A 21993-nucleotide genomic window follows, 5' to 3' on the forward strand; every position below is an offset into this window, starting at 1 on the left:
GGCTCTTAAATCTTGCAATAATCTCCATTTACCCGATTTCTTTTTGATGACAAAAATGGGAGTATTATGGGGAGATACGGAAGGTTGTATATGTCCTTCCGCTAATTGTTGTTTGACCAGATCATGGGCTACTTGTATCTTTTCTTTAGTCAAGGGCCACTGAGGAACCCACACTGGTCTTTCTGATTTCCAAGTAATTTTGATTGTCTCAGTGGCCCTTTCTGAAAATCCGACCCTGTCTGTCTGTTCCTTGATCTAATTGAATTGGTGCTGCTAAACCTTGTTCTTGTTTTCCTAATACTTTTTCTTTCCTAACACCTTGTCTAGGCTTAGTAGTGGGCGCATTAGAATTGATGTTATTTGTTAACATCAAACCTAGTTGATCCAGGACATCTCGTCCCCATAAATTAATAGGAAGGTGATCCAAAACATATGGCTGTATAGTTCCTTCACATCCTTCAGGATCCTTCCAATCTAATACCATAGCACTTCTATGGGGATTAGTCGCCACTCCTAGGCCTCGAAGCATTTGAGTGGCTTGTTGTAATGGCCAATGTTTTGGCCATTCTCGACGAGATATGATTCTAAGGTCAGCACCTGTGTCCAGCAGCCCATTAAACTCATGACCCTGAATATTTAGTTTTAGCATTGGGCAAGAATCTAAATTTAAAGACAACATAGCCCAATCTACACCTGTGGAGCCTAATCCCTTAGAACCTCTTTCTACATTATGACTAGAGAACTTATTATGTAGGCTGGGTATTATTAACAACTGTGCTATTCTATCTCCAGGTGAAATTACTGATATACCTCCTGGAGAACTAGCTATAATTTTTATTTCACCTACATAATCGGGATCAATTACCCCAGGACTTATCATAAGTCCTTTTAATGTAGATGAATTACGTCCCAATAATAAGCCTACTGTTCCTTGGGGAAGAGGTCCTTTTACTCCTGTAGGAATGATTTGAACTCCCATCTCTGGAGTTAATACTGCTCTGGCAGAGGCGCAGATGTCCAACCCTGCGCTCCCTCGGGTTTGTCTGATGAGGGATTTAATGGACAATGTGTCCTGGGCACCACCTTGATGGTGTTGCTGGGTTCCTCCACTGCCCCATATATTTGTGGTTGTGGGCCCCGGAGCATTGGGCCCCCCAGTCCGTTTTTTGGCAATGAAGCCTGATGCCTTTCTCCACGATATCGTGGGTAAATACCTGATCCTTGTCCGTTTTTTGATAACGGAGTACCTTCTATGGTGGTTTGAGAACGGCATTCATTAGCCCAATGTCTCCCTCTACGGCATCGTGGGCAAATACCCAGTATTCTATTCCTTTGATTTCTAGTTTTGTTAAAACCTCCTCTTATGGGGCAACTCCTTTTAAAATGTCCTGTTTGTTCACAATTATAGCATGTTTCTGGCCTGGCATCTAAAGCCTGTTGTACTGCAGCTGCCAAGACTTGCCCTTGTTCATTAATATCTCTACATAATTTAATATATGTATTTAAGTCTTCATGTCTCCATGGTCTAATAACCTCTCTGCAGCAACGATTTTCTTGGTCATAAGCCAGTTGTTTTATTAATGGCATTGCTTGATCTGTATCCCCCAAAATTTTGGCGGCTGTTTGAATAAGCCTATCTACAAAGTCAGCGTAAGGTTCATTAGGTCTCTGTATTACCTTAGATAGCTGACCTTGTAAATCTCCATGTCCTTGTAAAGTCTTCCATGCCCTAAGTGCGTCTGCAGCAATTTGTGCATATATAGCAGGATCATATTCAATTTGTTGCCGTTGACCCTCATAAGGTCCTTTTCCTAAAAGCATATCTAGATTTCTTTGAGGGTAACCGGCTTCTGCATTTCGCCTAGCTGTCTCCGTGCAAAATTCCTCATTGGCAACTTTCCATAACAAATATTGTCCTCCATTTAGCACAGATTTACACATGCTAGCCCAATCTGCTGGCGTCATGTCCAAGTTAATAATGGACTCGACCATGCTTATCATGAAGGGAGCTTGGGGACCGTAGGTTGTTACAGCCTCCTTTAACTGCTTCACTGTTTTAAAATCTAAAGCACGATGAATTCTCTGCCCTCCTACCTGTTCAAGTACGGGGCATGCTAATCTTTGAGGTCCTGTCTCAGGATCCCACTTATCAACTACGGGGTTTGAGGGCCACTCAGCTGTTTCCATCGGTGGGGCTGTTGGTTGAATTACGCCCTCTGGTAATAAAACGGAGTTAGTAACAGCCTCTTGTTGTGGCCTTTTTCCTAATAACCCCTTTTCCTTTAAATTTTCTTCCTCTCTCTGACTAGCTCGAGAGACCTTCTCTTTTGCTTGATCTAAAATGTCTTTCTCCATGGTCTGAACCTCTAACAATTTACTTAACACCTTTTCGGTTTCTTTTTTTACTAATTTCTAATCTTCTATAAAGATAACGCAACCCAATAAGATAACACAAAACAAAACCGCAACTGAATGAAACAAAAATGGAATAAAAATTCGCTGTATCAATTTTCTCTTTCTCCGGGCTGACAAACTTCAAACCTTGAGCCAACCATTTTTCCCAGTTTGCCTGAGAAATTTCTAGGGACAGGCAGCTTGAAACAAAAACGAAATAAATCAAAACAAGAACACATTGTTTTTTGAAATGGTCACCCATTCTCTCGCCTTCCCTCAGGGGCGAGGAATTTCACTTACCTCCAAGTTTCAGACGTTCCGCGTACGGACCACCAAATGCCAATGTCTTGGCTAGGCACAGAATCACGAGCCACCACACAGCTTTGTAGATTCAAACAGCAATCTTTATTCCCGAACTCACACCGGCCTCTACACACGTTCTGGGGCAATCCCGTTCTCCTCTGCCCAATTCAACTACTCCACGAGGCTTTTTTCCAATCTCCCATTTGAATCTCACGAGAACTCATCGGGAACAAGCAGCAGGAACACCCTAATCCCAGCAGCAATAATCTTCAACCTCCAACTTCCCTAAAACCCCTATTGTCTTAAACCGGGAACGCCTTAAAACCAAATTATCTTAAACCCGGATACTTCCTAAAACCTGGATCCACCCTGGTCATTGAGCAGGGTCACCTTTCTCAAACACACATGCAAGGTCACAGCAAATTTCCAAGGCAAGTCCATTTAACATGGGGTACGCTGGCAAGGAAATTTCGATGCGTCATTCCTACTTGGCAATGGCCCTCAGCAGTACTTCAAATAAATAAATATGGTTACATTAACTACTGCTTTTTATTTTATGTTTTTGTGTGGCAGGTTTGGAGAGTATCTTTCAAAGGATAAACTGAAATAATTAATAAATGACATCACACAGTGCCCAGCAGTGAAAACCACTCCCAGAGATTATGAGCACTCTCAGGGGACAGGGCGGGAGAGGGGGCTTTGTGGGGCAAAGTTTGGAGGAAGCTGAGTCACATACCTGAGCTCTTGGATTCTGGCTCACATTGTGTCTGGGCTGATCTGAAGGCTGGTTATGTACTTTCCTTCCTTCCTTCTTTCCTTCCTTCCTTCCTTCCTTCCTTCCTTCCTTCCTTCCTTCCTTCCTTCCTTCCTCCCTCCCTCCCTCCCTCCCTCCCTGTCTCTGAAAGCTTCAGGAAGAAAGTAACCAGTGGCTGCCTGAGGGAGGCTGGGGGAGCCAGGGAATTAGCACTTGCTCTCTGTAAGATTATACAGGAAGCACCACATACACTGTTTTTCTTACTCTCTGTAGCAAAATTAACAAGTAGTCGTTTCCACATGCAGAGACTCTCTCCGTGAAGCAAAAGAAGACATCCCGTTCCTTATCAAGTGAGAAGCAGACGCAGGACTTAAATCCAGATCTGTCTGATACTCAAGACCAGGTTCAGGTTCATCAGACCATGTCAAGTTGCTTTCTAGATAGTAAGTGTCCAGATCAATCATTTCCCGTCTCTGGGAGGCTGGTCCTGGTAGCTAACCACCACCCTTAGTTTCTTTCTCAGAGACCGTGGGCTGTGGGTCAATATGTGGGTAGAGGATGGGCCAAGCCAGAGTTATTGACTCTGGCTTCCCATCACCACCATCTCTCCTTCCTTCTGGGAGCAGCCCCTGGGGTCATCCACTTTCTGGCTGTGTGGGATTGGGCCTCTGCAGCCTGATCACTGAACCTGGCCACTGAGAGTTCATGAATATTGAGGTGAGCCTGGAATTTCCAGAGGAGGTTTGGGGAGAAGTGCTGGACACTACTACTGTGATCTGTCCTAGCACCAGTGGATGATTCAGCTATGGAAGTCCAGATTGTTTCCAGAAAGTTCTAGAATGAACCTTGGTTAGAGATCAATAATTTTAGAAAAGTATTAAGAAGCTCTTTTATATCTGAGTGAACAGAATACAATTTCAGTGAACACATACAATTTCAATCTGGGAAAATTAGGAAGAGATAAATAGAGCAGACTGAGAACCATTGGCAGGAAGTCATTTTTTTCTTCTTGGCCAGAAGGAGTGGTATTATCAGATTCTCTGGGCTGCGAAAGAGGGAAGGCAGCAGCATTCATTTACCATTAAAGTCCACCTCCCAGTCCTCGCTGAGGTATAATTTTGAATGTTTAAAGCTGTCTTTACTGATATATATCCCACATTTTACATAGCATGCTTAAACTTCTCTTGATTAATTTCATGTCATTTAGGTTAATATCATTAACTGTGTTGTTCAAATCTTCACTGCTTTTCTGTCTATCTGAGAAGTGTCTGGGAGAGGCACACAAATGTCTCACAGAAGGATTGTCAATAGTCTATTTCTCACGTTAGTTCTAATCATTATTGCTTTATATCTGCTTTGTTTACTATTAGTTTAATAGCAGTTATCACACCCTTTTTCCATTCTTATATTTTCACTCCTTTGCTTGAACTGTGCCTGTTAAAGGCACTGTGTTGCTCATTAAAAAAAAAAAAGTCTAGTATCTTCCTTAAAATTATATTTATTTAATTTTAATTAATTTATTTATTGCCATAATTGGGCTTAAATCTACTACATTTCTGGTTGTTTTCTATTTGTAGCATCAATTCACTCTTCTCTACTTTTTCTAGGTGAATTAATGAATGTTTAAAAGTCCAAACAGATTGAACCTCCCTAATCTGAAAATATGAAATGCAAAATGCTGAGAAATCTGGCACTTTTTGAGCACTGACATAGCCACACGTGGAAGATTTCACCCCTGACCTCACGTGATGGGCTGCAGCAAAATGAAGATGCACTAAAATGTTGTAGATAATTACCTTAAGGCTACATGCATCTGAGACATGAATGAACTTTGTGTTTAGAGACCTGGTCCCTTCCCCAGGATATCTCACTACAAATATGCAAATATTCCAAAAATCCAAGAATATCCCAAATCTGAAATACCTCTAGTCCCAAGCATGTAGGATGAGGGAAACTCAACATATTATTAACTTGTTATTAACTTGTTAATTGTGTATTCTGATAATGCATTCTTTTAATGGTTACATTTCAGTTACACTGTCTAACTGTGCGGCCAACTCCCACATGTCTGTTTAAAACAACTTTACTGAGGCACAACTGATATACAACAAATGGCACATACTGCAAGTATATAATTTGATAGTACACACATGCGTGTGCACACACTCTCACACACACACACACACACTCACACACACACCTGTGAAACTGTCATCATAGCAAAGATGTTATTCTTACACCCTTTGGAATCCCCTCCTCCTGTCCCCACCCCTATCTTTTTTATGCATTTAGTGATATAAATTTCCCACCAGCCTCTGCTTTGCTGGAATTCCATACATGGTGATATTTTTTTTCTTTATAACTCAATTAAAAATTACTACCTAATTTCCTCTTTGTTTCTTATTGATACCTGGGTTATTTACAAGTGTGTCATTTGGTTTCTGAGTACTTTGGGGGATTTGCTGTACATTTTTCTGATGTCCAGGCCACTAAAAAATTCTTGTCCCCATAGATATTCTAGCCAGAACCACAGATAATTTATGTCAGTGGTCATGGCCAGGGTGAATTTCATACCATTTATGATAAATTTCTTAATAATCCCACCAGAGGGCAGCAAATAAACAAAAATTCTATTTAAAAAGCTCTGATCCAATCATGTATAGCTCCAGGCAGGTGAAGAAGGAGGGAACTGGAAGAGTGGAGGGGGGCTTAGGATTAGTCTTTAAAGGAAGGGCAGGGAAAGAAGACTGGGGTGAATATCAAGAGGAAGTGTATACAAAACTGTACTATGATCTAATAGTTCACACACACACACACACACACACACACACAATACCTATGGGTAGCTATAGAATTTTATATTATTATGGTTTTGCATTTCAAATTTATTTATGATTACTACATAATACTTTAAAAATTGAAAAAAATTAGAAGGATCACATTTTGAGCATGGTCCTTAGGACTATCTGTTGTGGGTAGGAAAAGGGCAGGTTCCCTGAGTCTGATCTGACTGAAATGTCCTGTACTAGGGAAGGCAGATAATTGGGGAGCTGAGGCCCAAGAGGGGTGAGGGAGATGCCTCCTACTTGGTAAGAGGGACAGAGAAAATGTATATATCCTAGCCAAAAGGCTGCAGACTTAAATGGCAGTTTTCTTTATTTCAAATTAACAGAGGTCATTTTTAATTATACAGAGATCTGGTACATTTGATTAATAAGTGCAAGTAAATTGGAGAAGAATGAATACACCTGTGATTAAAGAAACTGAGTTTTAATTACTTGACAACATAAAGGGATTTATGAAGAGAGAAATGCCTGTTTACAAATAGTCCAAATAGTTTCACTAAAAGTAGTGAAGCATGACTTTTTGAACAACTTCCAAACTTTTTTTCATGTTGCCAAGCTACTAAAAATAGCTACTAACCTTCTGTTCTGTAAGGTTTTTCCACCAAAAGGAAATGATTAAATGTAGGAGTAAAGGTGACTAATATAGAAAATAAATAATTCCTGAAGGCTCCCCTAGACTTTTCTTAGAGCACATTCTTCCTTCTGATTAAAATACAAAAGCAAAGTAAAACATGCAAGTGAACAAAAGAGCCATGTGGCATTGTTTTCCAAATAAAGAATGCGTTTAGCTGAAGAACAGTGTCAGGTATTTCTACCCCTTCCGTGTCTTACATCTTCAGAGTCTTTGACTTTCTTCATTATGATCTTGACCATTTGGGTTCTTTTCAATGTGTGTGATCCTTTTCTCTATTTTTATAACAACATCTAGCAAGTAGCTTAGATGTCAGGCATGTCAGGAGTTAGAATGGGAAACACTGGAAGATCCATTTTTCAATCTCATCAAACTCTTGATAGAAACTCTGGGAATGTTGAGGAGCAGTCATGTCTGACAGATTGGGCAAGAAGAACTTAAGAGAATTCTAGGCTGGGCCAGTCGGGGTGGGCTTCTTGGGGGATGTGGACTTTAGAGGGATCAAAGGGGAGGGAGAATTCCAAGCTGGGCAAGGTCTAGGAGATAAAAAAAAAAAAAAAAAAAAAAAGAAAATCAGAAGGTTGGACAGATGTTGGTTTTGTAATGTAAAATTTGTATCAAAATACTACACATATACTGAAGAAGGTACAAGTCATAAATGTACATCCTGATTAATTCTTTGGCTGTTTAGACTTACTTTCATTCCTCTTTTTCTTCCCTGAACTGAGAACATCACACCTTTTCCCAAGCACATACATCTCTCATGAAACACACTGGTTGGTTATTAGTTTTCTTGTGCGTCAGTGGGTGGTTCTGGCTTCCTCTTAGCCCATAAATGTAGAAGTTAGAGTTGACATCAGAGGTCTTCAATCTCTGCCAGTGCTGACTGTGGGCCAGCGTTGTGTAACTATCAAGCAGTAGCTTAAATGACAGGAGTTAGAAGGGGAAACATTGGAAGACCCATTTTTCGATTTCATCAAACTCTTATAAACTCTGGGAATGTTGAGAAGTAGCCATTTCTGACAGATTGGGCAAGAAGAACTTAAGAGAATTCTAGGCTGGGCCAGTTCGGGTAGGTTTCTTGGGGGACATGGACTTTAGAGGGATCAAAGTGGAGGGAGAATTCCAAGCTGGGCAAAACAGGGCAGGGACAAAGAAGAAAAGGGTGAGAAAACAGCATGATATCATCAGAGACCTAAAGATGAACTGAAATTGAAATGACCCAGCAGAGACCCCTGAGAAAGCTTAGGGTCTTTGGGGACAAGTGAAGAAATATGCCCTGAATATGTGGGCTGTCACTCACATTTTCTAAAGGTTATTTTTTTAAAAAATTATTTCAATTCGTTTACTTTTTATGTGGTACTGAGGATTGAACCCAGTGCCTCATGCGCATTAGGCAAGTACTGTACCACTGAGCTACCGCCCCAGCCCCTAAAGGTTATTTATGAGATAATTTTGGAAAATACCCCAGCACAGGAGATGCTAAAGCATTTATTCTCTACTCTTCTGAAATGCATTTCTCCTCAACTGTTAAGCATCTTCATCGAATTTTGATACCGGTCTTGGAAATCAGGATTGGGTCATTCTTCTCAAGTGTTGAGAATTAAACACTGAGACAAGCATAGAAAGCAGCTTTTATTTAAGAAAGAGAACAGAGATAACAGGCTTCTCCAGAGAGAAGTGGGGGCCCAGAGCTAAGTGCATATGGGAGAGTATGTGTCTTACCCGTTTGCCAGTGGGCCAGCTTCGTGTATAAAGTCTGCATAGATTGCAGACTTTCTCTCCCCTTCCCCACCTCCTCCATCTACCCTGGTAGGTGGTGAAAGGCAGGAAAGAGCATCCCCAGGGGGTAACTGCCTGTGTGGGAATGGTTGAGGATTAGAGAGGGAAAGTGTCCTGTCGGTGTTAGCAACCCACTTCCTTTTCTTTGATAATTGACCCAATATTATCTATGCTGACTACCCTCAATTTCAGTCTGTTTTCCTGATTTGATTTTTACTTCTTGGTTAATAACACACCGTTTTAGGAGTTATATAGATACTTACTAGCTTCCTTTTTCTAATATGATTTATTCTCAGTTCCCCTGTATTTTGGATGGGTTGTGCTTTGCGTTCATTAGGTTTTTCTCGGTGGTCACATCTTTTAGTTTCCTTCCCTTCTGGCTTGATAATTTTCACCCTTTTCAAGCAAGAACGTCGTCCCTGTTGGTGCAGCCCTCGAGGTGGAAATCTTTACCCCAATCTTGTGGTCATTTGCTCTTGGGAAGCTGGTACTGCAGCAGTATTGGGAGTCTTCTGATCCTGTCTCTGGTGGCTTCTAATGCAATCTGAAAGTGTTTTCATTGATAAATGAAATCAAGTGCTTTGCCCGTTTTTTCCCAGTGCATCTTGGGGATTTACGATCTAGTTACCTATTCTTTGTCCCCCTTACCCTCACTGACAGGTGAGTCTCTCAATAAATGATCTCAAATTAGCTCATAGATATTCCTGAAGAATTTCCTGTTACTAAAAACAGGCCCATTCTTAGCATGGAGTGGGATGGGGCTAGACCCAAGTGAGATTTGAGCCATAAACACTCTTTTCCCTTGGGGCTCATTGTCTTCGAGAACAGAATTTAAATGTAAAGTAAACAGGAGAGGGGAAAGCCAGAAAGAACCTGGAGCTCCTGCTGCTCTGGGAGAAGCTGCGGTTTAAACACTGCAGCAGGAGCTTTCCCACAGCTGCCAGCTCTTTCAGAACTCCTCCAATTGAAGGGGCTCCAAACAGCTCTGCAGGTGATGGATGTAGGTTTGAGAAGGAGCTTGAAGAGCAAGGAGGAACTGTTTGTGAAGAAAATAGGTAGTCTTTTTGCATTCAAAGTGAAAGATGGTTCTGGGGTAGAGAAGTCACCAGGTGGTAGACGTGAAGGGTCAGGGTGTTTTCTGAGCTCAGTGGAGGGCTGGTTGCCTGTCACAATGGCAGACTTGATGTACTGACATCTGGCAAAATAAACCTCAGTCAGCCTTCCTTCAAGGTAAATTGAACATTGTGGCAACATTGTGGCTATACAGTTATATAATATTTAGCCATATGTGTGTGTGTTGTGTGTGTGTGTGTGTGTGTATGTGTGTGTGTGTGTGTGTCTATATATTTCCAATTGACCTAATAGAACTTTACAGAACATTCTATATAACAGCATCAGAACGCACATTCTTCTCAAGTGCACACAGAACATTCTCTTGGATAGACTGCCATGTTAAGTTACAAAATAATCCTTAACAAATTTAAGGCATTGAATTCGTCCAAGTATCTTTTCTGGCTACAGGGGTTAGGAACTAGAAATCAACAACAGAAAGAAAACTAGGAAGTTCACCAATATGTGGAAATTAAAGTACACACTCTGAGGCTTGGGGTTGTGACTCAGTGGTAGAATGCTTGCCTGGCATGCATGAGGCACTAGGTTTGATCCTCAGCACCACAAAAAAAAAAAAAAAAAAAAAAAAAAAAATTAAATAAAACTAAAACAAAAGTGTTGTGTCCATCTACAACTAAAAAAAAAAATTAAAGTATACACTCTGGAGCAACCTTAGATAAAAGAGGAAGTTAGAAAATACCTTGAGACAAATGAAAATGAAAACACAACATGCCCAAATCTATGGAATGCAGTAACAGTAGTACTAAGAGACAGGTTTATGATAAAACTACATTCACAATGTTAGGGGACAGATAGATGAGGATGGTGGTGATACCTCCAGTTATCGGTGACGAGCTCTGCTCCCTCACTTGTAGAGAAACACGCCAAGGCAAGCATATAAAGCAGGGTTTATTTAAAAAGAGGTAACATAGACTTCTCCCAGGAGGGAGAAGGGGGCATAGCTGGTATCCCAAGAAGCGAGGTGTTCTTCCTTTTTATATATCTTAGGCTTCCTTTGTTCTCCTGCTCTCTTCCCCTTATCTTTCTCCTTCTTGCATATGTGACTAGGCCCAGGAATGCTTGGTGGGATGGCCAAAACATGGGAAACAGGTGGGCTGAAGGGGGTAGGGCAGGCTGGAGCAGCCCAGGACACATTTATTTTATTTTTTTTTTTAAAGAGAGAGTGAGAGAGGAGAGAGAGTGAGAGAGAATTTTTAATATTTATTTTTTTTCAGTTCTCGGCGGACACAACATCTTTGTTGGTAGGTGGTGCTGAGGATCGAACCCGGGCCGCACGCATGCGAGGCGAGCGCGCTACAGCTTGAGCCACATCCCCAGCCCCAGCCCAGGACACATTAATTAACAAACTTTATAGCTCCCTGTAGGGAGGGGCAATTCCTGGGACAGGTTACTTTAGCAACAGGTTGGAGCAGGGGCAGTTTCTTGATAAGGGTGGAGGAAGGGCTCTGAAGGAATTTCAATCCTTCAAAGGGCAATCTCCAACTTTCTGGACTCAAATTGGCCCCCTTGATCCGACCTGATTCAACTTACATATCAATACTGACTGCCTGTCTAATTCTGGCTTCAGTGGGAACACTAGGTTTAGAGAATAATTCTATCAAACGGGCCCACTGTGCTGACCTTCACATGCTTTATTTGCCAAAATCCAATTTACCTGCAGTCCTGCCTGGCCTAAGTGGACAGGATATGTCATATTCCTCAGCAAACTACCTGTAATCTGCAAGGAAATGCAGACAGGAAATAACATTGATATATCAAGAGGAACCCAACTTACTTTGAAGGAAGAGACTTTTGTGACCCTTTTCACAGACCAGATTCAGAAAGATAAGGCTAATTCCTTGTAATCATAAAACCTATAAAAATGAGTAGGAATCCAATTAGAACTGCTCAACATGGGCCAAGGGAACCTAGAATTGTCATGGCAATAGGTACTTGAAAGTCTGATATCACCCTGCTGTAAGTCAAAAGTCAAGAGATGGACCTGACCAGGACTCTCTGGGATCCCCAAGAAAATTTCAGTGTAAGAAAAGCACATTGTCCCTCTCTTCTCTGAGAGGACCCACTCTTTACCCTTTTCCCCTTTCCCTTTTCCTATGCCTTCAATAAAACTCATGCCTGCTACTCTGAGCGACATGTCTGAAATATGTCTGACTTGATCTCAAGAATCAGGGTTTGAAGCAGGTCTTTACATTGCCTCAGTTTCTCAGAAGGCCCCAGCTCTGTAACAACAGAAGTTGAAAGAGCTCAAATAAACAACCTAACTTTAAAACCCAAAGTGAAAAGAAAAGGAAGGGGGAGGGGAGGGGAGGTAGAAGAAAAAAGAACAAGAACTAAGTCCAAAGTTAGTAAAGGAAGGAAATAACAAAAATTACAGTAGAAACAAATGAACTAGAGAATAGAAAAACAAAAGGAAAAAAAGAAAACTAAGAGTTGTTTTTCAAAAAGATAAACTGACACTTTTATCTAGAATAAGGGGCTGGAGATATAGATCAGTTGGTAGAGTGCTTGCCTTGCATGCACAAGGCCCTGGGTTCAATCCCCAACACACACACACACACACACACACACACACACACACACACCCCACAAAGATGACACAGAAATAAAAAGGATCACAAGAGTATTGTTACCAAAAGCTTGATCTTGTCCTCGATGCCGATCTATTAATAACAAGAACACAGTTTTGAGAAAGAGGAAAAGAAGATTTATTGTTTTGCTAGCAAAGGAGAAACACAGGGGACTCCTGTCCCAGGGGCTATGATTCTGCCCATCAGGAAAAACAGGGGACTTTTAAAGAAGCTATTCAAAGGCTACGTTCCAGGTGTGCCCTGATACAGGGTGTCCTGTTGGTGTGTTGAAAATCACTCCTTCATTTGATAGTCACTTCCTAGTTCTTCTAATGACATTCTCTTCCTGTGGAGAACAGATAACTTAAGGAAATCTTGTTCCCTGCCCTTAGGTTAGGGAGGGAGAGAGGGAGAAGAGGAAAATAAGCAGCAAGGCATATATATGTTCAACAGGTGAAGTGGACCACTCTTCTATTTTCCCACTGTCAATTTCTACATTTCATTTCTATGGAAAACTGGGTGATTATATCTCCAACATGCCTCCTTCTGAGAGAGGGCAAGGTTGGGGGGAATTGACCCAAAGTCCTTGTTTTCTGTCACGTGGGGCATAGACAACTAAGAGTATTCAACATCAGGGTAGTCCAGAGGTTCATGGTGGAAGTTGGCAAGTGTGTGGACAAGGTATACATAGGGCAGGGATCATGCTACAACAACAATGAAGAAGACAGCAAAGCATTACTTTTTTTGTAAACAATTAATACAAAAGCAATTAGAATTTCAGCCAGTCTCTGAAACACAGGACACACTTGTGTCCAGCAGATGCACATTCACTCAGACCAGAGTGATCAGGTCAGGAACCAAGGCAGGCTTCTCCTGGAGTAAACCTGACAGCTGGCTGAGAAGGTGGTCCTAGGGAAAAGTTGCAGCTCTCATCAGGGTCAAGATGTGGCTGTAGAGTTTAAGAGTGGTGACGAAGATGCAGAAGAGGTTCAGGCAGATGAGAAGATTTGGGATGTCAGTCCAGGTGATAGACCCAACCTGATCTTTTCTTAAAATTGGGAGCCATCTCGCCACAAAGCCATGAAAAGATAATTTCGGCTTTCCTATAAATTACTGCAAATTCTGAACCTGCTTGGAATGTCTGCCCGTGCCTTGAACTCACCCATACCTGGCTCTCTGACCAGATAGCAGCCCTCTCTGAAACTTTAGTGACGCCTCACAAATCTTGGCCTTCCCTGGCCAGATAACAACCTTCTCTGAGGCTCTAATGACCTCCATAAATTCTGATGTCGGGGCCAGCACAAATGTAAACTACCATTAGTGTTATGCTCGTCAGAGTTCTGTAATCTGTATCCCCCCTTTGTGTAATTTTCTGGGCTATAAAGCTGGGCTGCAGGAAAGCTGCTGCTGCTGTCTTGTTCCCGTGGATTTGGGTGGGAGAGGCAGCATGGCTGCTTTAATTTGATTTTTAATTGGAGTCAGTGGTCTTTTCTTGCATCCTGGTCTAACATTTTGGAGGCCCCAGCAAGATGACCCTGCCAGACCAGACCACAAGACGAGACTGCTGGAAATTCTAAAGCCGACCTTCGCTCCAGGGCTCCAGGCTGGAGAGCCACTCTAGGGGGTGTGCACCTTGAGATGTTCCAAGGCCTTGGAGTGAGCCTCAGTCCCTGGAGAACTGCAGAGAACTGCCACACTAAAACTATCAGCAAGCACCTGGTGGAGGAGGCCTCCATAGTTAAGTGGCGCCTTTATAACATCTGGTATCCGGTTAAGGGAGATCTCTTCTGATGACAGAGAGGTGGCCTGGCGAGGCTCACATATACTCAAGACAGATAGGATAATACAGATCCCAATTAATAAAAAAGATAAATAATTATAAAGCTATAGACATTAAAGCCCAGTATTCTTAATAAAAGGCTGTTAAAATTTATTTGCTGGATGTTTAAGATTAATATTTAAAATTAAAGTTAAATGAAAAGAGCCAAGAAAACCAATATTTGGCTCTTGCCCTCTGAGTCAGTCTGAATCCAGGGAACAGGGGACTTCTCTAAAAAGCTTTGCAACTCTGGGCCACATAATCTCCTGATCAGGGAGATTAATAAGACCACTGGAGAACAGAAAGCCAATCAGTGCATTTGCTATGAAGAGGAGGGTCTTCAGAGAAGGGAGACATCCCTGATGCTTCCAAGGGAAGCCACATGGTCAAGCAAGACCTGGATCCATCCTAGCGCAAATGGCACTAGCAGAACTGAGAAGCTGCTCTCAAGTTTCCCCAGGAATGACTCCCATAAAAACTCAACTGACTGTTAAAAATAGATAGAAACAAAAGTCAGTTTGACTGCTTCATCTTAAACACTTAGCAAAGACAGTTAAAACCAAAACACAGCCATTCCTGGGCATTTAAAATAATAATGATAATGATAATAATAATAATAATATTTTAAGGTCTACACTTTATGTTAGCCTCCCCAAATAAGTAAGACTGGAGGCTACAAAGAAGGATTCTCAGACAGAAATGCCTGATAACTATAAAAAGAGACTATCAAGAGGAGCTGCCAGAGACAGAGTTTTTAGTTTAAGGCCTACAGATATTCCTAAACTACACAGGTAGGCTTGGTGTTTGCCAGAATGATTATCCAGCCCTGAGGAACAGAATTAAAGGTTTCTCTATTAGACACAGAGGTCATATTAGTAAAAGGATTTTACATGATCAGATGATATTATTAAACTGTATCTTATGGAAAAGGACATCTATAACACTAAAAGTTTAATGTTGTGTTTACATTCCTGATAACTTTAAAATTGTTAAAGATTTACATTTCTATATAAAGGCCTTGTCCACTCTGGCCTTATTATGGAGACAGCTTCTCCTGGTAAATATATATATACTAACTTCTCAGCCCTCACACCTCCTGGTGAGGGAACTTCTATACAGTGACATGTTCCAGCTGCTGCAACATTTATTCAGTACTCATGGTTTTTGTTTCTCTCATAGAAGCACCCATCCCCAGATGACTTCACAACCTGTTCTTCCCCAACCAGACTCCAAACCGAACTGACTTCTAAAAGGAAACTCATGGCCCTCACACCGTGCCCCCTCACATCACCCCCTCTCAACTCAGAAGAAGCCAAAACAAGCGACACCCCTCTTCTTACAACAATGGAGCCAAAAATAGACTGTCAATATAAGTAATTAATTAAGTCAGATCAAATCAGGGATACCGGTTTTGGGTGAGTTAAAAAAAAAAGTTGGAGACTGTTACCTGAGGGATTAAAATTCCCTCAGTGCTTTTCCCCTATCCTATCAAAGACTTGAAAGGGAAACATAAGAAAAGGGGGGAATGATAGACCCAACCTGATCTTTTCTTAAAATTGGGAGCCATCTCGCCACAAAGCCATGAAACGATAATTTCGGCTTTACTATAAATTACTGCAAATTCTGAACCTGCTTGGAATGCCTGCCCGTGCCTTGAACTCACCCATGCCTGGCTCTCTGACCAGATAGCAGCCCTCTCTGAAACTTTAGTGATGTCCCACAAATCTTGGCCTTCCCTGGCCAGATAGCAACCCTCTCTGAGGCTCTAATGACCTCCATAAATTCTGATGTCGGGGCCAGCAAAAATGTAAACTACCATTAGTGTTATGCTCGTCAGAGTTCTGTAATCTGTAACCCCCCTTTGTGTAACTTCCTGGGCTATAAATCTGGGCTGCAGGAAAGCTGCTGCTGCTGTCTTGTTCCCACGGATTTGGGTGGGAGAGGCAGCCTGGCCAGTCGAAATAATAAGCTTGCTTTAATTTGATTTTATTTGGAGTCAGTGGTCTTTTCTTGCGTCCTGGTCTAACACAGATCCTCATCAGGCTCTCCAGCTTGTGTGCATCAGTATTGGCTGGCTGAATGTCTGTTCATTTGCTCTATTATTTATACTAAATTTAGGGGGTTTTGACCCTGCTTTCAATCCTTATCAGCTGCTACTGGATTTCTCAGGGACATCATTTACCCTGGGGTTAAAACACCTGGTCTTATGGTCCCCACCCTGATCTTTTCGCCTTTCCTTGTTATCAGGCGAGGACAATCTGCCAGAACCCTCACTCTTAATTTACCAGGGTGGGGAGAAGAGACTTGTTTGTGCCTGAGGGCCACAGGGGAGGGCTCTGTTAGGTGTGCCTGGTGAGACTGCAGGTTTCAAACTGAGTTTTTACAATGAAGTTGCTTAGGCTCAGGCCTCAGGCCATCTTCACACTGGGGTCGATGGTGTAATCTGGGTTCATGTGCCTTTCTCTTTGTCAGATCTCTCACAGATAGAAAAGTCCTATACTTCAATTCCCATCACATATATGCCCATATGATCTTATCTAACATCCTCCTGCCCAAGGAGCGCAGGCAAGTTTGGGAGCAAGCTAGAAATCATGCTGATGCGGTACATCAGACCTCCCCTGCCCATCCAGTTAGCTCTAAAGTGGTCCCTAATCAGGACATCAAATGGGATTATAATTTGCCTGGAGGAGTAATTACTAGAAAAGCTCCAGGAACTCATCCAAGATAAAAATAAAAACCCTTCAGCATTTTTTAGATCACCTGACCAAGGCTTTATTTTAATTTATCTATTTTTAAAAATATTTATTTTTTTAATTGCAGTTGGACACAATATCTTTATTTTATTTATTTATTTTTATGTGGTGCTGAGGATCGAACCCAGGGCCTCACACATACTAGGCAAGTGCTCTACTGCTGAGCCACAACCCCAGCCCTGAGGAAGGCTTTATTACAATATACTAATCTAGACCCTGAGACTCTAGACGGGAGACAACTACTAATGACCTATGTTTTCTTCCAGAGTTTCCCTAATATTAGGGTCAAACTAAGGCACTTAGAGAGGGGGCCCCTTACTCCCCAAGCTGAGGTTCTGGGCCTTTAAGGTGTATAATGGGAAAGATGAGAAGGCCCGGAAGCAGAAATATCAGATGCTCACTCAAGCCGTCTTTCCAGCCTCAGCATCTGTCCCTGGTTCCACTGGCCTGTGGAAGGGTCTCTGAGGACCACCTGGACTCTGTTTTAAGTATGGTCAAGTGGGTCACTGGGCTCATACATGTCCCAAGCCTTGCAAGCCTCCAGGCCCTTGTCCTAAATGCCACCAGGAGAAACACTGGGTTGTTGACTGTCCCTGAGCCCTTAGTGGCCCCCAGCCACCCGGCCCTTCTGGTTCTGATAAGCCCAATCTAATTCCATTTTAAGATTGGGAGCCATCTCATCACAAAGTCATGAAAAGTTAATTTGTGTTTTACTATAAATTACTGCAATTTCTAAACTTGTTTGAAATTCCTGCCCGTGCCTTGAACTCACCCATGCCTAGCTTTCCCTGACCAGATAACAACTCTCTCTAAAACCTTAGTGAAGTCTCATAAATCCTGGCTCCCCTTGACCAGATAACAACTCTCTCTGAAACCTCAGTGGTGCCTCATAAATTCTGATGTTGAGATCTGAATTTACACTCTACCTTGAGATATCATGACATGTACATCTTTAACTTACCATCTGCCTTTGTATTATGCCTGTCAAAATCCTGTCCTGAAGACACCCCCCTTTGCAACTTTTTGTGCTATAAAATTGTGTTCCTGGAAAGCTGGGGGACTGATCTCTAGACCAGGGATTTCGGGTGAGACAGTCACTGGCCAGCCTTTGTGTACACAAATACAAGCTTGCTTTAATTTGATTTAAAATTGGAGTTGGTGGTCTTTTCTTTGCATCGGGGTTCAACAGTTCCCCTTAGGGAATGTAAGATGCTGCACCGCACTACGAATGGGAGACACCACACGACACAGATCACGGAAGAGGTTCCACTTTATTACAAAAGGCTGTGAGTTTATATAGGTCTAAGGAGAGGTAGCAGGGCTGAGGTAGATAACGGGTCACCCATTTATTGGCAAGCTCTTCCATATGTCAGTTCCGGAGCCCAAGAAGTTAATTCTTATTGGGGCTAAGGTTTCCCACCCACAGGATTTGAAAAATCCTGTGAAGGGAAAAAAAGAGGAGAAAGAGGGTTGTTAGGCGCCATGTTGGGGTTTTTCTCTGGGGTGCTGCTGCCGTTATATATTTTCCCAACAGGGAACTCTTAGGACTGGCTGTAGAGGACTGATGAGGTCCAGGTCCCCATCACCCGACCACTACCATCACTCCGTGGGACCCCAGGGTAACTCTGCGTATTTCAGGTCGGCCTGTCTCCTTCCTTCTAGACACCAGGGGTACATATTCAGTCCTCAAGGAGTTCTGGGGGCCTACTACTCATTCTATGAAACCTTACCAGCCCTTTCAAATGTCTAGTCTTGCTTGCACCTTTGGCTCTCTAGTTTTCATCCACTCCTTTTTGGTTATTCCACAGTGCCCTGTTCCCTTTCTGAGAAGGGACATCCCTACAAAGTTGGGAGCTACGCTTTCCTTCTGCCCTCATATATGCTTCCATCCAGACTCACCTGCCGCTCCCCTGATCCTCACCCTTACCTTAGGACCATCCCCTATTCCGTCTGCCAGTGCCTTCCCATTACCCCCTTCCAAGGTGGACCTTACTGTCTGGGATGTTTCAAGTCCTTCTATTGCCTCACACCACAAGCCCATTCACATCTGCCTCAAAGCACCCCTCCATTTTCTGGCCCAATCACAATACTTGCTCTTTCAACAAAGACTCCTAGGCTTACACCTATCATTCAAGACCTCTTGTGAAAGGGATTCCTTATATCTACTCATTCCCCATGCTCTCCCTTTCTCTTTCTATAGAGCTGCCTATCAGACTTCTGACAAATAAACCCACTTCTTATCCCAGGTATGTGTGTGATTACTCCTGCACCACATTTATCCAGGCCCAGGCCCTCCCATCAGTCTTGCTCTCTCCTTTAGGGATTTGAGCAGCTTTGGTACCCTTGCTTGAGAGCCCAGGATAATCACCACATACTTTCTACCATTCACTGAGTGCTCTTATTGGGAGTTGTTCCTGGTGAGACCTCTCAGTCTTGGGTTCTAAGGCTTCTGCCACTCCTCGCCAGGTGTCCAAGTGGCTCTATGGGCCCTGCCCCTGACGTCTCAGCACCGGTGGCTCCTCATCCATCCTTTCCCCTTGCTGAGTTACTCTCAGGTCTTGGTTCTCAGCTCCTCAGCAGAGCTCACAAAGCCCTGGCCAGGCAACCAAGATTCTCTATGGGCATAACTTGGGACTAGTTATCACTAGCGGATGACAATGTCCTTCTCTCAGTCCCTGCAAGGCTTCAGCCCCAGGGCCAGTGAATCATATGGTGATGACCCCTTTTCACTATTGTACCCTGTAGGCTTCTGCCCCTACTCTGGTTTAGCCTAGAGCTGGGAACACCTGCCTCTAGCCACTCCAGCACTCTAACTCACCATGGGGAACTCCCAATCCAAAATCCCACCTCCAGTCTCTATCCATCTGCCTTCCCTTTTATTCAGCCTCCTCTCCTCACTCCAGTCTGATAATGGTCCTGAATCTACTTCCCATGTTTCATGGTCTGTAGTTAAGGCACTCAACCTCTCCTATCCCTTACCATCCCCAGTCCTCAGAAAACTGCAACCAACTGGACCTTGATGACCATTCTCACTAAAATATCTCTTAATTACATTTAGATTGGACTAAACTTCTTCCCTTGGCTCTTCTTAGACTATGGGCCCTCCTAAAGAAACCACTCAACATCTCCCCTTTTGAGCTTCTATATGGGCAGCCTATCTCCCTGCTCAGCTCACCACCTTCTGAATCTCCACTACCCCTTGCTCCTCATCTTTTATGGCCCCTTCTTGCATACATTAGAAACCTTCTTTGGCAATACATTGTTGCTGTTTGGCAAAGCCTAGTTCTGCCTCTTCCCCTTCTCCCACTCTGTCTCCTGGCGACCTGGTGCTTTCCGCAAAATGGACTGGACCCTATTGGGTCATTCTTACCACCTCCTTGGTGGCCCATCTTGAGGGCATCCTATATTGGGTTCATAATTCCCATTTAAAATGTTTTTCTCTGCCCTTTATACAATGACACCTACAGGCCCTTTCAAGCTGTGTTTCTCAAGGCCTGGACCCCCAATTTTTCTTCAATCTCTGAGAACCATGAGGACACTGCCTTCCCTTTTTTGTTTTTGCCCTCCTCCCTCATTCTACCCCATACAAACCTAGCTTGATTCTTTAGCTTCTGCAGAATCAAAGGGGCCTTGATCTTCTTATGGCTGAAAAAGGCTAACTTTGTCTGGAATGCAATTTTTATGTCAATCAATTTGGTATAATAAAGGACAAGATAAAACCACTCCAACAGGACCTTGAATGTTGGAAACAACAGCTCTTCTCTGCTGAAGGATGCTAGCTAATCCCCTTCTCCAGTGGGCACTTCCTTTCCTGACATCTCTCCTTGTCATAAGCCCTTTGCTAATGCTTTCCCCCTGCATTATTAGATTTATTCAAGACTAGGTTCAAATGGTCTCTAACCAAACCATGAACTAGCTTCTGTTACAGGACTTCCAACCCCTCACCAAAATTGAGCCACCCATAGTCAGTATCGCCTGGCACCTCCTGTCCATCACCATTGCTTCCATGACACCCTGTGCCCCTAACAAGAGTCCAGACACTGCCCCTTCCCAGCAGGAAGAAGCTACAGAAGATTGATCTATGCCCCTGTTTCTTAAGGGGCCCAATAACAAACAAAAAAAAGGGGTGAGGATGTAAGGTCCTTGCTTAACATCTGGGTGGCCATCTTAAGTGACAGCTGCTATTTTAAGTATTTTGCTTTCCCACCCAAGGGTCTTTCTGAGAAAGGCTCACCCACTCCCTCATACCAATCTTAACTGCTCACTGTAGGACCTTCCCCCCTCTAATCCCTGAGCCTGACATATAAAAGTTTCAGAACTCAAGCCTGTGTTGCCTCTCTCCACTATGGAGGGATGTACCTTTATTTGACAAATAAACTGTCTTGTGTATCTCTGTCTGGTCTCTGTCTTTCATTTCTCGATCACCCAAATCCCTCTTCCTTACTTTCCTTTCACTCTCAATCTCAGGTAACTCACCAGAGTTGCAGGGCCCTTAGAGGGGTCCCATCATTCTCTGGATACTGGTTGGCCTTAGAGAGCAAAGGCCAAATATTGGCAGCTTTTTCCTTTGGCCCTTTTTCTTCCTTGACATTAGTCTCCAAGTTTTTGGTTATAAACATCTAGCAGGCCAGTTTTCACCAGTATTTAAGTGAGAATAATGGGTTTTAATTTTACTGTTATCCCTTTCATTTAATTGGGGTCAGTATTAGCACTGGAAATTAGCCTTATATCCTGTCTGTCCTGTAGATAATGGCTTATTATCTCAAATTAACTCATATCGTTCTATTAGAAGGAGTACTTCTCTAAAACATTAAGAGGCAACAGTTATAAAATTTATAAGAACAAAATGAAATTAATAATAGCAAAAGCATATTCATATTCATATTTGTATAATTGCTATGATTCAAACCATATTTATATAATCCCAAACCTCACTTAGGTATATATTATATCTCCTGTTTATTTTGAGATCACAGTAATTTTTAAAAATATATTTATTTATTTATTGTAGTT

This window comes from Spermophilus citellus, assembly GCF_964194105.1.
Source record: "Spermophilus citellus genome assembly, chromosome: 11".
Taxonomy (NCBI): domain Eukaryota; kingdom Metazoa; phylum Chordata; class Mammalia; order Rodentia; family Sciuridae; genus Spermophilus; species Spermophilus citellus.